We start from the raw sequence: 12,904 nt of genomic DNA, 5'->3' as shown, positions 1-12,904 counted from the left end.
CTGAGGAATATGGGATCAGTACTGGGAAGGCCACAGAGGAGTCACAAGTTCCATTTAGTGAGGCCTTTCCCAGGGACAGGGATGGAACCTGTCTTGAATTTCCATGGCTCAGCACTGGCAGGCTGGTGCAGTTCCAGGCTGGTGCCCTTCATCCCGAGAAGCAAAAATGGACCTTTCAAAAAGCACTTTTTAACCAYTCCAGGGGCTGCTCCAGCACCTCTGGGAAGCCCCACCTGCCCTATACAGACACTTCTTTCCTTCAGGCTCTGCTCCAAACAGAAAAAAAATGGGAGTGAGTTGTTTCCTGAAGGGATGGATAAACTTCTTTCCACAGCACAGAGATGGAATTGATGAGGAAAACATGACACAGCCAATTAAGCTGGTGCACTAAAAAAGAGCTGCACAGAGCTGTTTATTTTCTGAAGGGTTTTTCTTGTGTCTTCCCKAGATTTAAATGTTTCAAAACGTTTGTAAACACTCCATAATTTAAAGCAGATGAGAGTAAAAGTCACATTGGAAAAGGAATTTCCATTGGTATGACCCACTGATGGAAAAGTTCAGTGCAAGTCTTACCCACAATTAAAAAAACAGCTCAGAAAAGAGGAGATTACAACGTTCCAGGTGTTTTTGCCATCCTGCTCTGTGCCATCCGGGGTTGTTTTGCTCRGGATCTGTAAATGAGCAGGATGATKKCAGCAGGTATTTCACGTCCTTCCAAGAATCCCACGATGTCTCTGCAGCTTCTGGCTCCACAGAACATTCTCAGCTCCCACCTCTGCCCCAGCCCAGGGCAGGACAGGATCCAGCCAAGGCTCAGGGGCTCAGACTTCCACGGGACACACGTCATTCCCTCCAGAGATGTCCTGATCTGATAACTTCTGATACTGACTCCAGCGAGCCCGGGCTAAATTTAGCTGTAGGTTTAATCCTCAAAGAGGCCCTGGGTGCCTGCTGGGAAAAAGCAAATGTTTCAGTTGCTGTTTCAGCGTTTTGTGTGGATTGACAGGTTTCCTTTTCCTATTGCAGAGCCAAAGTCGCTGCCTGCAGCTCTTTCGTGGTGGCAGATCAGCTCCACAGATAGGGAAAGCTCTAAAGGCCTTGTGAATTTGTAATTAAAAACAAAAACAACCAAAGCCAGAGGGTGATTTTACACTGAGCAGTAATAATTCTTTGCAGGAAATGAAGTAACAAAAGGAGGAGGCCAAAGGAAAGAATTTCTGTGCTGAAGAGTTTGTGTAAGGACAAAGCTGGTACAAGAACACCCAGTAAGAGCAGCCGGTGTTCTCAGTTTCCACTTTCCCTTTTGTTATTGATGCCAATATTTACATTGTTGCACACTTTGCCCGAAGAATAAACAAATTATACAACCCAGCGAGGCAGAAAGGCCCGGAGGATAAAGATGGATGTTCTTTTGGCTGCTCCTGAGCGGGGCAGGAGTTGTTCCTTTTAACACTTGCCAGGTGTTCCCCTGCCAAGCACCTGCTCCTTCCTGCAGCCTGCAATGTGGTGCTTCAAACGGCACAAAAAAGCACAAAAAATTACAGATTTATGTGTTTAACAGCGGCACAGCTTTAATCTGGCCCTCAGCTATGATTCTCCATGGTTCTTGTGCTGTTCTTTAGAGGATGTAACTGGCTCCTGTAAGGATGATAGGGAAGGTAAGGCTGGGATAACCTGGCATTTCCTGTTACCTTAGATATTCAGGATTTTTGCTGCAGCCAAGCGTTTTCTCTCAAGATTTTTGTTCTTTGCCCAAATGATAAGAAATTGGAATATGCACCTATACAAGTCTTTCCAGAAAGCTCTCAAAGATAGTTTGGGTTTAGTGTGAGCTCCTTCCATCCYGGAAGAGAGGACACAGCCAAGGCAAAACCACTCACAGAAGAGSAATGACACCATCGATGCCAAATAGTCTGCACTATGGGTTGATGTTTTCCTCTTTAGGATGCTCTTAGCCCTGGCCCCAAGGCATCTGGTTCATCCTGTGTGCCCGTCCACCGCCAGGAAATGCCAATTAAAGASGTTTGAGTTTCCTCAGACATCAACATGATCGGTAAACACCCACAAATTTACCTCCTAGCTATTTAATCCTGCTCCGAAAGCAGCAGTCTGGAGCGAGCTTTTGGGGACTGCTGGCTCAGGGAACAGGCAGAGAGTGAGGAATCAGTTCCCGTCACGGCAGAGCCCACGCTGCCACCCTGAGTCACAGTTGCTACTCACTTCACCTCTGTGGTGACATCTGTGACAAAAAGATGTTGGTAGCGCTAAGATCAACAGTCATGAATACCGCGGAGTCTGGGCTCTCTTTCACGCTTGTGCATTTGCATCTTTCRCACATTACCCTTAGCACAAGTGCCATTTCTATTTCCTTATCTGCTTCCTTGACTTGTCAAAAGCGAATTTGGGGAGGGAATTTTTCAAAGAGMTTGCGAATGTCGGGAAGAATCGGTGTGAGACAGTGATTCCATCTTCGCCTTAGGGCACAGGTAGGCTATAGCTCCGGAATGCAGGCRAACAGGTCTGGGATGTTTAGAGGCTTCGACTTTTTTATAGCCTGAGGAAATCCAAAATGTCCCTGGGAAAGATTTGATTGGTTGGCTCTGCTTGCTTTTGATTTGCAAATTACAGCGAGCTCCCCCCACACCGGAACGCAGATTCTGCATCCCTGCAGAACTCTTCCCCACTGATCCCAGCCTGTGATGCTCCTCCATCCAGCTCCCTCCTGGCATTCCCAAAAAAAAAAAAAAAAAAATTAAAAAAAAATCTCTTCAGGCTGGGAGGCTTCTGGTCCCACTGCGGCCAAGTGCCTGAATCAGCGAGCGGGGCTGATTTTCTTTGTGTGTGTGACAAGAACCGGCGTGATCGGCGACAATCAGACTGCAGTGCGTGGAACCGCTGCCTAAAAATCCGTGATTTCAGAGTCCTGGCSTTGGTTTAAATAAGATTTAGCATAATGTAGGCTAAACCCTAATGTAGGCGCTGCGCTGTTTGTTTGTCTTTCGAGGTAAAATGCTGCATCTCCCTGCCTGGATGATTTATGACAGATTAGGATGTCGGTTAATCTCTTCTTGTTTGGGTAGATGACCGTGGAGATTAATCCAGTATTGTCTGCAGAAGGAGCCCATCAATGCAGATTACTAATTTTGCATTAATTATTCCTCTGTACGCCAGAGGGATGCAGCCAAGGATAGACACCAGCCTCTTAAATCTCATTTCATGAGAGAAACAGGAAAAGCACAGCAGCTGCTCTGGCTGATACTGGTTCTTTCTGACATGCTCAGTTCAGTTTCCTGGAAAATACAAAAAATCCACGGAAACTGTAGATTATGATCTCCTGGGGATGCAGAAAGTGGTCCTGAGTGAGGGGATGTGCCTGGCTGGCCGAGCAGCATCTCTGTGCGCACAGGATGTGGGGAAAGCAGCATTTCTGATGGGGAGAGCTGCTCTGAACCTACAGGAACACGAACTGGRACAAACTGGAGCAGCAGCGTGCTGGGAATGGTGAGAACCAGAGCAGCCTGGAGGAGCCCCAGCGGAGGATGCTCAGAGCAGGACGGGGGAGCCGCTTCTGTCAGCGCTGCTCTGAGGGGCTGCACCTCCCCTCCCTCTGCATTCCAAGAGCATCGGGACACACACAGATGGGATTTTCCTCCTGGCTCTAAGATAGGATTTTCCTCCTGGTTCTCTGCTGACAGCGGCAGTTTTCTGCCCGCCAGAGCTCTCGCACTGCAGCAGCAGCACAGGCCGATCCCTCGGAGCTGGGGCAGGGATGCTGCGCTGCCCTTGTGACAGAACCAGGGGCAGCAGCCAAGCAACTCCTGCCTCTGGAATTCTGCTGTCAGCTCTAGCATCCCTCAGGAAGGGGATTTTCTTCTCTCCTCATTTCTATCTTGCTGGGGTTTTTGTAAGTTGTTACATTTTTCTTTTCTATCTTTTTGCTGCTCTTTTGGGAATAGTTCCCCACTCCAAATGTTGATTTATTTGTGCACAGTGTGAACACCTCTCAGTAAATTCACTCTTGTACAGCTTTGCCAGAAGGCAGAGGCAGGGCACAGAAACCCTCTGAGGGCCTGAGTGTTAAGGAATCTGCTTTAAATGCCTGAACCATAAACGATACTGGTGCAAAATTTGATAAAATTATGTCTGAAATAGTCAAGAATGGTGAACAAAAGGACCTCAGGTGTACAGCACTGACAGGAGCACACCCAGCGCCTTAGGAAKAGCCCCTGGGGGTTCTGCCCAAGTGACAAACACTGGTTGCTATAGAGATTTCTGTCCTCTTCAAACACAGATGGATCCTGCCAGGATGCCATGGAGTTGCAGTCAACCATTTCCTATCAAAGCACGATAAAAATCTGAAATTTATGAAATTTTCTCAGGCTTTCTTCAAACTAACAGCAGGCACCACAGAAYGGGGTTCACTGCCAGCACTCATCTCCCCTTCGAGGAGAAATCTGTGCTGGGGGATTTTGGGGAGCCCAGACAGCACCAGGAGCTTCAGGCCGGGATCTCCTCCATGGGAAGATGGTTCCTCTTCCTTTCCACCTTCCAGCCGGGTGTGAATCAATATCAGCTCAGCTTTTTTTTTTTTTTTCAGGTGAATCAGCTGAAAAGTCCTGGAGCTGCTGAGAGCATCAGGCACTCCCTGCTCTGTTGCAATGCGGTGCTGAGGCTCTGCTCAGCAAGGAAACTGCACTTTGCAGCTCCAGTCGGGACAGAATGGGGCAGAGTGGTAAAATTCTGTAATAATCAGGAATTTATGGTGTTAACAGCAAAGCCACCTTCAATCCAGGCACTGCTGGGCACTTCCAGGCACGAAGCTTTCCCAAAACCCCGGACCACGAACGCTCCACTCCCATCCACCGCTGGAACAGCAAGAAGTGTTTGTGGAGAGCTTCTCCTCTTGGACAATGCCCAAATATTTCCCACTTCCTCTGCCCACTGGGACACAGTTGCCAGACTGAGCTCCTAAAGTGGTAACTGGCAGTGGGCAGCAGTGACTCAGATTTTCGGGAATTACAAAACTCGGTTTCCCCCGTATGAAAAGCTTTCCCTCSGACTCCATTTTTCAACAAGAAAGCACAGGCTTAGAGGGGCTCTCAATTCCACAAAAAGTGCTTTCCAAGGGAAGGAAACCCTGCAGGGTTTTCCCCAGTGGTTGCAAAGTGGGGAATGTGCTGTTTGGACAGGGAGGTGACTCCAGCCTGAGCAGTTCTGTGTTTGCAGAACAGCTGGAGCTGCAGCTTCTGGAACAAATCCATGARAGCTACAGAGAAGCTGCAATTTAAGGTTGAACTCAGTGATCTTTTCCAACCTTGATGATTCTATGATTATTCAGCATGTGAGGACACAGACAGAGCTGGGGTTTTACCTACAGCACCTGCCCAAGGAGTGTTAGACCTCAGGGATTTTTAGGAGAGGTTTTGGGATGAAAAATGCAACACAGTGATGGGATTTTTCACCAAAAGACAATAAGTTAAACCCTCTCTCTCTTGCTGAAAGGTTTGGAATTCCTGCGGGCTGCAGTGTAAAGTGACACGAGAATTTCCTTTAACTCCTGCAGTCTTGGTGAGAGCTAATGAATTATTCCAGGGCTTTGTGCTGAGCCCTGCTCCCTGTGGGACACAGCGCAAAGAGGAGAATTCTCAGCCCAAGGGAGCTCTTCCCTCCTCTGACACCAGCACAGGCTTCAGCAGGGATCACTTTTCACTTAGGCCAGTCCCAAGGAAAGCTGCAGATACAGTCATTCCCCTTCCTAATTATAGCTGATACTGGTTCTCTCCAACATGCTCAGTTCAGTTCCCTGAAAAAGGCAAAAAATCCACAGAAATTCTAAATTATGGTTTCCTGTGAGAAGCAGAAAGTGGTCCTGAGTGAGGGGATTATAGCATTCCCTCTTGTTCTACTTCATCACATAATACTGTGGTGCCATGAATGTTCACATCATTTTGGGGAGAGAGCATGCCAGTTCTGAAAAAAATTATAATCTCACATGATAAATATTTTTTTAAAATTTATATTCCCTGTATATTTTAATTTTGCAGGTRTGAAAAGTATCCATGAATATAATATTGTGTATCAGTGAACAGGAGAGGACCTGCAGGGAGAGAGTTCTCATGCTTGTGGTTGTAGCATAGATGTGCTTAATTTCTTTCAATTTGCTTTGCCTTCTTCATTTATCTTAAATTTCCCTAGCTGGCTGTTTGATTTAATCCAGTGAATACATCACTTAAAAGGTGTCACACAGATTTTTCTGGAAAGTGGGAATCTCTCTTGTAAAAGGCACAGCAGGGGAAGCAGCATAAGAATTTCAGACTCGGCTGTGTATGAAAAGCTTCCCTGCGAGCAGAATTGTCTTTTATTGGGGCTCTTTCTCACTGCTGAGCTGCCCAACAGCACAGTGGGGGAGGCTTAAAATGGGATGGAGGATTTGCTGCAGCAAGGTGGGAGAAATGTGGTTTTCTTCCTGTGAAAGCTGCTGTGTTGCATTCTGTAACTACRCAATCTAAAATGTCCACATTCAGAGTTTTCATATTTGTTTTTTAATCACAGAATCCCAGAATGGTTTGGGAGGGAAGGGACCTTAAAGCCCACCCCTGCCATGGCAGGGACACCTCCCACTGTCCCAGGYYRCTCCCAGCCCCAATGTCCAGCCTGGCCTTGGGCACTGCCAGGGATCCAGGGGCAGCCACAGCTGCTCTGGGCACCCTGTGCCAGGGCCTCCCCACCCTCCCAGGGAACAATTCCTTCCCAATATCCCATCCATCCCTGCCCTCTGGCACTGGGAAGCCACTCCCCATTACCCTGGCACTCTACTCTTTGTCCAAAGGGCTGCTTTCACCTGTGCAACGCTCCCAGCAGTGCCCAGGGTAGGATTTTTGGGGTGTCTGTGCAGGGTCAGGGGTTGGACTGATGATCCMTCTGGGTCCCTTCCCACCCAGGATATTCTGGGATTCCATTTTATGATTCTGTGATTCACATTTTGCCCAAATCCTTGCTACAGGAAGATGCCCTCCTGGAGAAGGCCTATCCAGAGGCACAGGCCTAATGTTTGAGGTAAATCACTTCTCTCCTGTCTGTCCCACCCAAAGGCTGTCAAAATGTGTGTGATGGAGAAAAAACACTCCCAAAATGCTCAGAGATTTTCCATCTCCTCATAAGCCAAATATTGCTGTACTAATTTCCTAGAATTTGTGAATAAAGTGTATTTGTATGATTGAGTTGTCTGGATTTCAAGGCTGGTTTAGGTGGYTCATCACCTTCAAACACCTGGACATGAAGGTTTGTATCATCTTTTCATTTCTCTATTCAATTGGAAAAAAAGTGCCACATATAAATTCCACTGGATACACTTCAGGGGTGATTTACCCCTAATTATATTAATTTGCATAGAATTTCTGTGATAAAAGAAGCTATTAAAATGTGGAGGATCTTTCTGTGACAGAAGACAGGCTTGAAATATTGCAGCAAATAACCTACAGTTGAGAAGTTCCTTGTCCTGAAAGATYAGGTTGTTTGCTGGGTCATCCATGGGCTGAAATCTCTCTGTTTTTCACAGGAGAAATCCTTAGCAAGAGATTTTGAATATCTCAGCATCTCTTGCAAAGTTCTACCAATTAAAGCTGCCTGTCCCTGCCCATGGCWTGGGGRTGGAACAGSATGATCTTYAAAATYCCTCCCAACCCAAGCCATTCTCTGATTCTCTACCACCACTGATGTTCAGACYTGTCTAAAAATTAAACAATTTCATTTTTCCCGTTTCACTGCTTTTCCAACAGTCACTAGGCCTCCACACTGCCGAGGTTTCCTCAGCAACTGAGGAAAAAAARCACCAATCCCCCTCGCAAAGAGCCAGCAATGAAAATGCCATAGCAACCAGCAGGGCCAGAGCGGGGTGTCACAGTGCAGGCTGGCAGCAGCTCCCTGCTCTGCCTCTCTCAAATCCTCTGCTCTCTCCTCCCAGGCCCTGAGAGCTGCCCACAGCAGTAGTTTGGTGTCCTTGAAGCACTTTGGTGACAGTCCCCAAGAGAAATGCACAGCCAGAGCTTTGAGCCGTGCCCGAGGGGAGGCTCAGGCATCCCCAGAAGGGTTTGCTCCCTCCGTGGGAGCCTCACAGACCCCACTGGCTCCCAGCAGATTGTTCTCCATGGCTCCACACTTTCATTTCCATTCCCACAGCAGAGCCTGACCCTCTGAACACCCTCAGCACACTGTGCCCAGGGCTGGGTCATGCTTTGGAGCAGAATTTTTGTCCTGTGAGGAAGGAGAGGAGATGCTGGAGCTGCTTTTGGCCTCAGACAGAAAACAGAGAAACTCAGCTCAAACTCTGTTTCCATCAGAGCTTCCACTGTGGGTGCAAACCCTAATCTTCCAGCTGGCCAGAAATGGGCATTATCACCCTTCAGAACTGGCACAGCCCAGGCTGTCTGTGTGGGAGACAGGAAAAATCCAACAGCCCCRTCCTCACAGCTCATGTGAGGTGATTTGGCCTCCTCATGGTGAGKGCTGCTGGATCTGGTGGCACAGCCTGCATTTCCTGCTGTGAACAGGGAATCTGCCTAAACACAGGCAAAGCTCTCCCTTCCTTAAGCCTGTGAATGTGTTCCTACATATATTTAGCAAGGGTAACATTCCCCTCATGCCTGGCTGCCTATCTGAACCGGAGCCTTGAAGGAGATGTTCTGGGATTACTCTTGGAGAAGGAAATGATCTCGGTGGCTTATCCAGGGTGTAAGCTCTCAGCTGGGACTGCCCTGTCGGCACAGGAGCCAGCAGGATGTTTGGTGGTGTGTTCTGAACAGCCAGAAAACCCCTCACTTTCCCTCTGTGGCTGTCAGTGTCCACAGCAAGGAGGGGGATAAATAATTTCCTTTCCTTTATCCTACTTTATGTAGACATGGAACTTCTTCCCAATTTCTTGAAGTTGTGCAGGGTTATTATCCATCAAAACAACCAAATCAATAAGCATTTTCTCCTGGAAGATTTCTTCAAGAGAAACTGGAGCTGGGGAATAGCAGGACTCTGAGTGCTGACAGGAAAATAAGGAATRTCAGCAGGTATTTCCATACCTGTGCACTCTGTGCTCTCCAGGCTGTTGGACAGGGTCTGAAATCAGAAGAAAATGGAAATAACAGTAAATAACTCGATYCAGTGCTTCCAATGATCTAGATATATTTTTTAAACTAGTATCCACAACCCAGCAGATCTAAAGAACTTTACAGRCTCTGTCATTCACTCTTCACACATGTAAAACGCTCCTGCAGCAAGGAAGGAAGTAATTTATTATTCCTCTGCAAAGGCAGTCTGCCTTAGATTGCAGCAAGAGAAATTCWGTCAGGAAAAACATTTCCTGCTAACAGGAAAACAATGGAAGCMCTGGAAGTGCTGTCTCCATAGCAGGAGCTGTGTGTCTGGCGCTGAGGYTGTGAAAACAAACAGATCAATCCACATCCCACATGTCAAAGCCACTGCTCTGGCTGCTCCCAGCTCACCCCTCAGCCTCTCTGTTTCTCTGACATTGCCCCAAACCTGAGGAAGTTGAGTGAATTTCCACTTAATTTACTTAAAGATGGATGAATTGAGGAGCTAAAAAGGGATGTGGTGGGTGAGGAGAAGGGGAATACAGAGGTGTGCTTTTCTTCATGCATACAGCCACAGGTAAGGATCACACCTTTGTACTGTGCTGGGAGAAGGAAGCTTGGAGAAGGGAAATAACCCAACTTTACAAAGTGTTACCSCAGAATTATCACCACACTCCTTAAATATCTGAAAGAAATTATCTGGATGTTCCAAAAGGAAGAACACATATTAAAAAACCAACTTCATGGTGTTTAAAAGTTTACAGTAGGGACAATAGGGAGCCCTCCACATCCTCAGCAAAGCCATCCTAATTCCCCTGCAAGTGGCTGTTTATCCTTCCATCGCCTCCTGCCCCAAACCAGCATTTTTCCACCTCAGTCTCTTCAGATAATGGTGTATTCTCAGGGCTGATGTTCTCTGCTCTACCAGCATTTCTCCCTGCAGGGAATATGAACTGGATGAGCTGTAAAATGACTGCCTCTGGAACAGGGAGTGCTGCCCATGTGTGCTGAACGTGCAGTGCCCTGTACACASAGCCCTGCAGGTAACACCCATCTCAGGGACACAGTGGGACACAAGGGTTTGCCAGGGCAAGAACTGGGGTTTGTCCTTTCCAAGCAAAAGTACTTTTAGGAGGAATTAAAACCAGTGACTAATTTATCTGTTCTGGGATCTGTATAAAGATTTACACACTGTCAGCTATCGGGGTTCCCTTGCAGCTTTAAAGCAAACTGGAGAACAGGGCACAGAGTGCTGCTCCTGGAATATTCATCAAGGAAAAACCCCACCACACCAATAAGTCTGCTCATGTTTTATGCTGGAGCCATCCCTGTATTACCAGATCAGGCCAGCTCAGCTCATTTCACATCATCCATCACAGAAATCCAGCTATGGCTGCTCTCACAGGCCCACCAGAGCCATGTTCTAAAAGGCTTTTTTGTCTCTGCCCTCTCAGGGATGAGTATAATCCACACAAAAGTGTTGGTCAGACTCCTTTCTCTGGTGCCTTCCTGCCCAGAGCTGATGGGCACCAGTGCCAGCAGTGCCTGAGCTGTGCAGGGTCTGTCCTACCCCATGCCCATCCCACTGTGGATTTCTCCAGGTGGGACAAACCCCCACCAGATTCCCCAAAGGCAGGATCAGTCCTGGGACAGACACAGACCAAGGATAAATTCAATTTTCCCTCTGTAACAAATGAGATGCACGAAACACAAKCAACAAACAGAGCAAGGAGGAGAAAACCTCAGTTTCTGTAAGATCTCAGCTTGGAGAAAAAGGCAGGAGGAAGGTCCTGTGCCTTTGTGCTCGGCCATGCCCCAGCCCCATTGGCAACTGCTTCCACAAATGAGGGGAAAGTGGGTCATTTTGTCGTCAGGACAACAACAGCACACACTGACCTAGATATGTCTGCAGGAACCTAATCTTGCTCCTGGCACCGACCACRGGGTTCAGACAGGACCGGGGGTTCCAGCTGGGGAAGCACAGCACATAAACAAGCTCAAAAATGTCWCTTTTCTGTCTGTGGCAGSGGGAGCATCTTCCCCCTCCTCTCTGTGTGTCACAGAGATGGCACTTTGTCCTGATTGCCTCCCAGGATGGCTCCATGATTGTCTGGAATATGGAAAGTTTTTGAGATGCTGCATGTCCTTCCTGAGCACTCTGGTGAGCCTTCTCCACTTTTTGAGGCTGGAAAGTTCTTTTTGTGTCTGAAAAGAGCTGGGACTGCTTGGCAGTCCTGGAGCTTTAGGAACACAGGCAGCTCCCAGCCACCAGCATTCTCCTAATTTCTAAAAGCATCAAGAATCCTTCATTTTTTGAACCCCTCTCTTATWTTACAGCTGAGGTGAGTAGAAGTGTTTGCAAGAGGAACCTGTGCTGTTTCTCCTGCCATGGATCACATCTGGAACTTGATTTCTGGCACAGACAGGTTTATTATCCAGGATCCACATCCCCAGAGGCAGTGCTCACATCACCTTCACGAGGATGAGAGGCACAGGATTGTTTATCCTTCCTCAGGTACAACCAGTCTTTAGCTTAAAGGTGCTGAATAAACCACAACATTGCAGCCACAACCTTGAAGGTTGAGGATGAGCTCCAGGCTTGGAGAACTTTTTAATCTCACCTCCAAAATTTTTGTCTGGAATAGCTTGTGACAGGTGAAAATGTGAAATATGAGTAATAAGCAAATTATTTTCCAAGTGAAGAAGCCAGTCATGAGGGCAGAGGTTCAGAGTATGGACAGACTCTGATTTATTGTTTCACAGGTGAAGGTGTGACACACTGGAAACATSTCCCTGAGTGAGTTGTTTGGGAACAGCTGAGCCAAACCAGCTCCTTTCCATGGGGCTGATCTCTGGGACAGTCCTTGTCTTCCCACTGAACTCCAGGGAGAATGCCCCTTGGCATCCCACCTCCAGAGCCACAGAAACCCCATGGCAGCCAACAAGCAGGAAAAGCAGTTTGCCCCAGCATGTGATGATTTACTCTTTGCAGATCCACGGGCCCAGCAACACCATCAGAACTCAGATCCCTGGCTCCCTGATTTCCTTGGAGATCACAGAGTCACCCACAGCATGGCCAGCAGGGATTTGTTCCTTCAGGAGTGTCCTGGGGCCCAAGGGCTCTCTTTGGAAGGTCACAGAAGGCACATTCCCTGCTTGGCAAGCAGCAGGCAGACAGTGGAGTGATGATTCCCTGCAGTGTCACTCAGAGCTCTGTCAGCAGCCACATGAGCTGAGCTATTCTAAAACCCCACAGCACTGACTGTCAATGGTTAATTACTGCTCTGGGCTGTCAGRGAGGATCCAGCTGACAGGATTCCCAAGGAGAATTCCCAAATCATGTCAAACTGACAGGCASGAGCTTTTCCCAGCATCCAGGGCTGATTTGGAAGCGTCCTTGGAGCTGGATACAGCAGCCAGGGGTTGGTGCTGTCAGGGGCTGAGGGCTGCTAACTCTGCTCTGACAGAAAACACAACTCACAGGAGTTATTTGTCTGCAGCTGCTTCTGCTCATGTCACCAGGGTGAGCTGCATGGCACAAACCAGGCAAGAGGATGAGGCTTTCCAAGTTAATAATAATAATAATGGAAAACAGAAATTGGACCAGCTCAGGAGAATCCAGGAGGGAAAAAAAGAAACGAAATGGTGGAGGAGGTTGGGTCAATGCTGATTTTCTTTTACCTGACAACACATCAAGGATATGTCTGAGCTACCCCTTTCCATAAGCGGAATAAAGGGAATAAATTCTGCCCTACCAGGCTCTCTTTCCTGCACAGCTACAGAGTGCTTCACAAGCTAGGAGCTGTATTTGGCTCCCATCATCC

Source organism: Malurus melanocephalus, unplaced genomic scaffold, assembly GCF_030028575.1.
Source record: "Malurus melanocephalus ecotype Western Australia unplaced genomic scaffold, MMel_1.1 scaffold_793, whole genome shotgun sequence".
Taxonomy (NCBI): Eukaryota; Metazoa; Chordata; class Aves; order Passeriformes; family Maluridae; genus Malurus; species Malurus melanocephalus.
Note: the sequence above shows the minus strand (reverse complement) of the source record.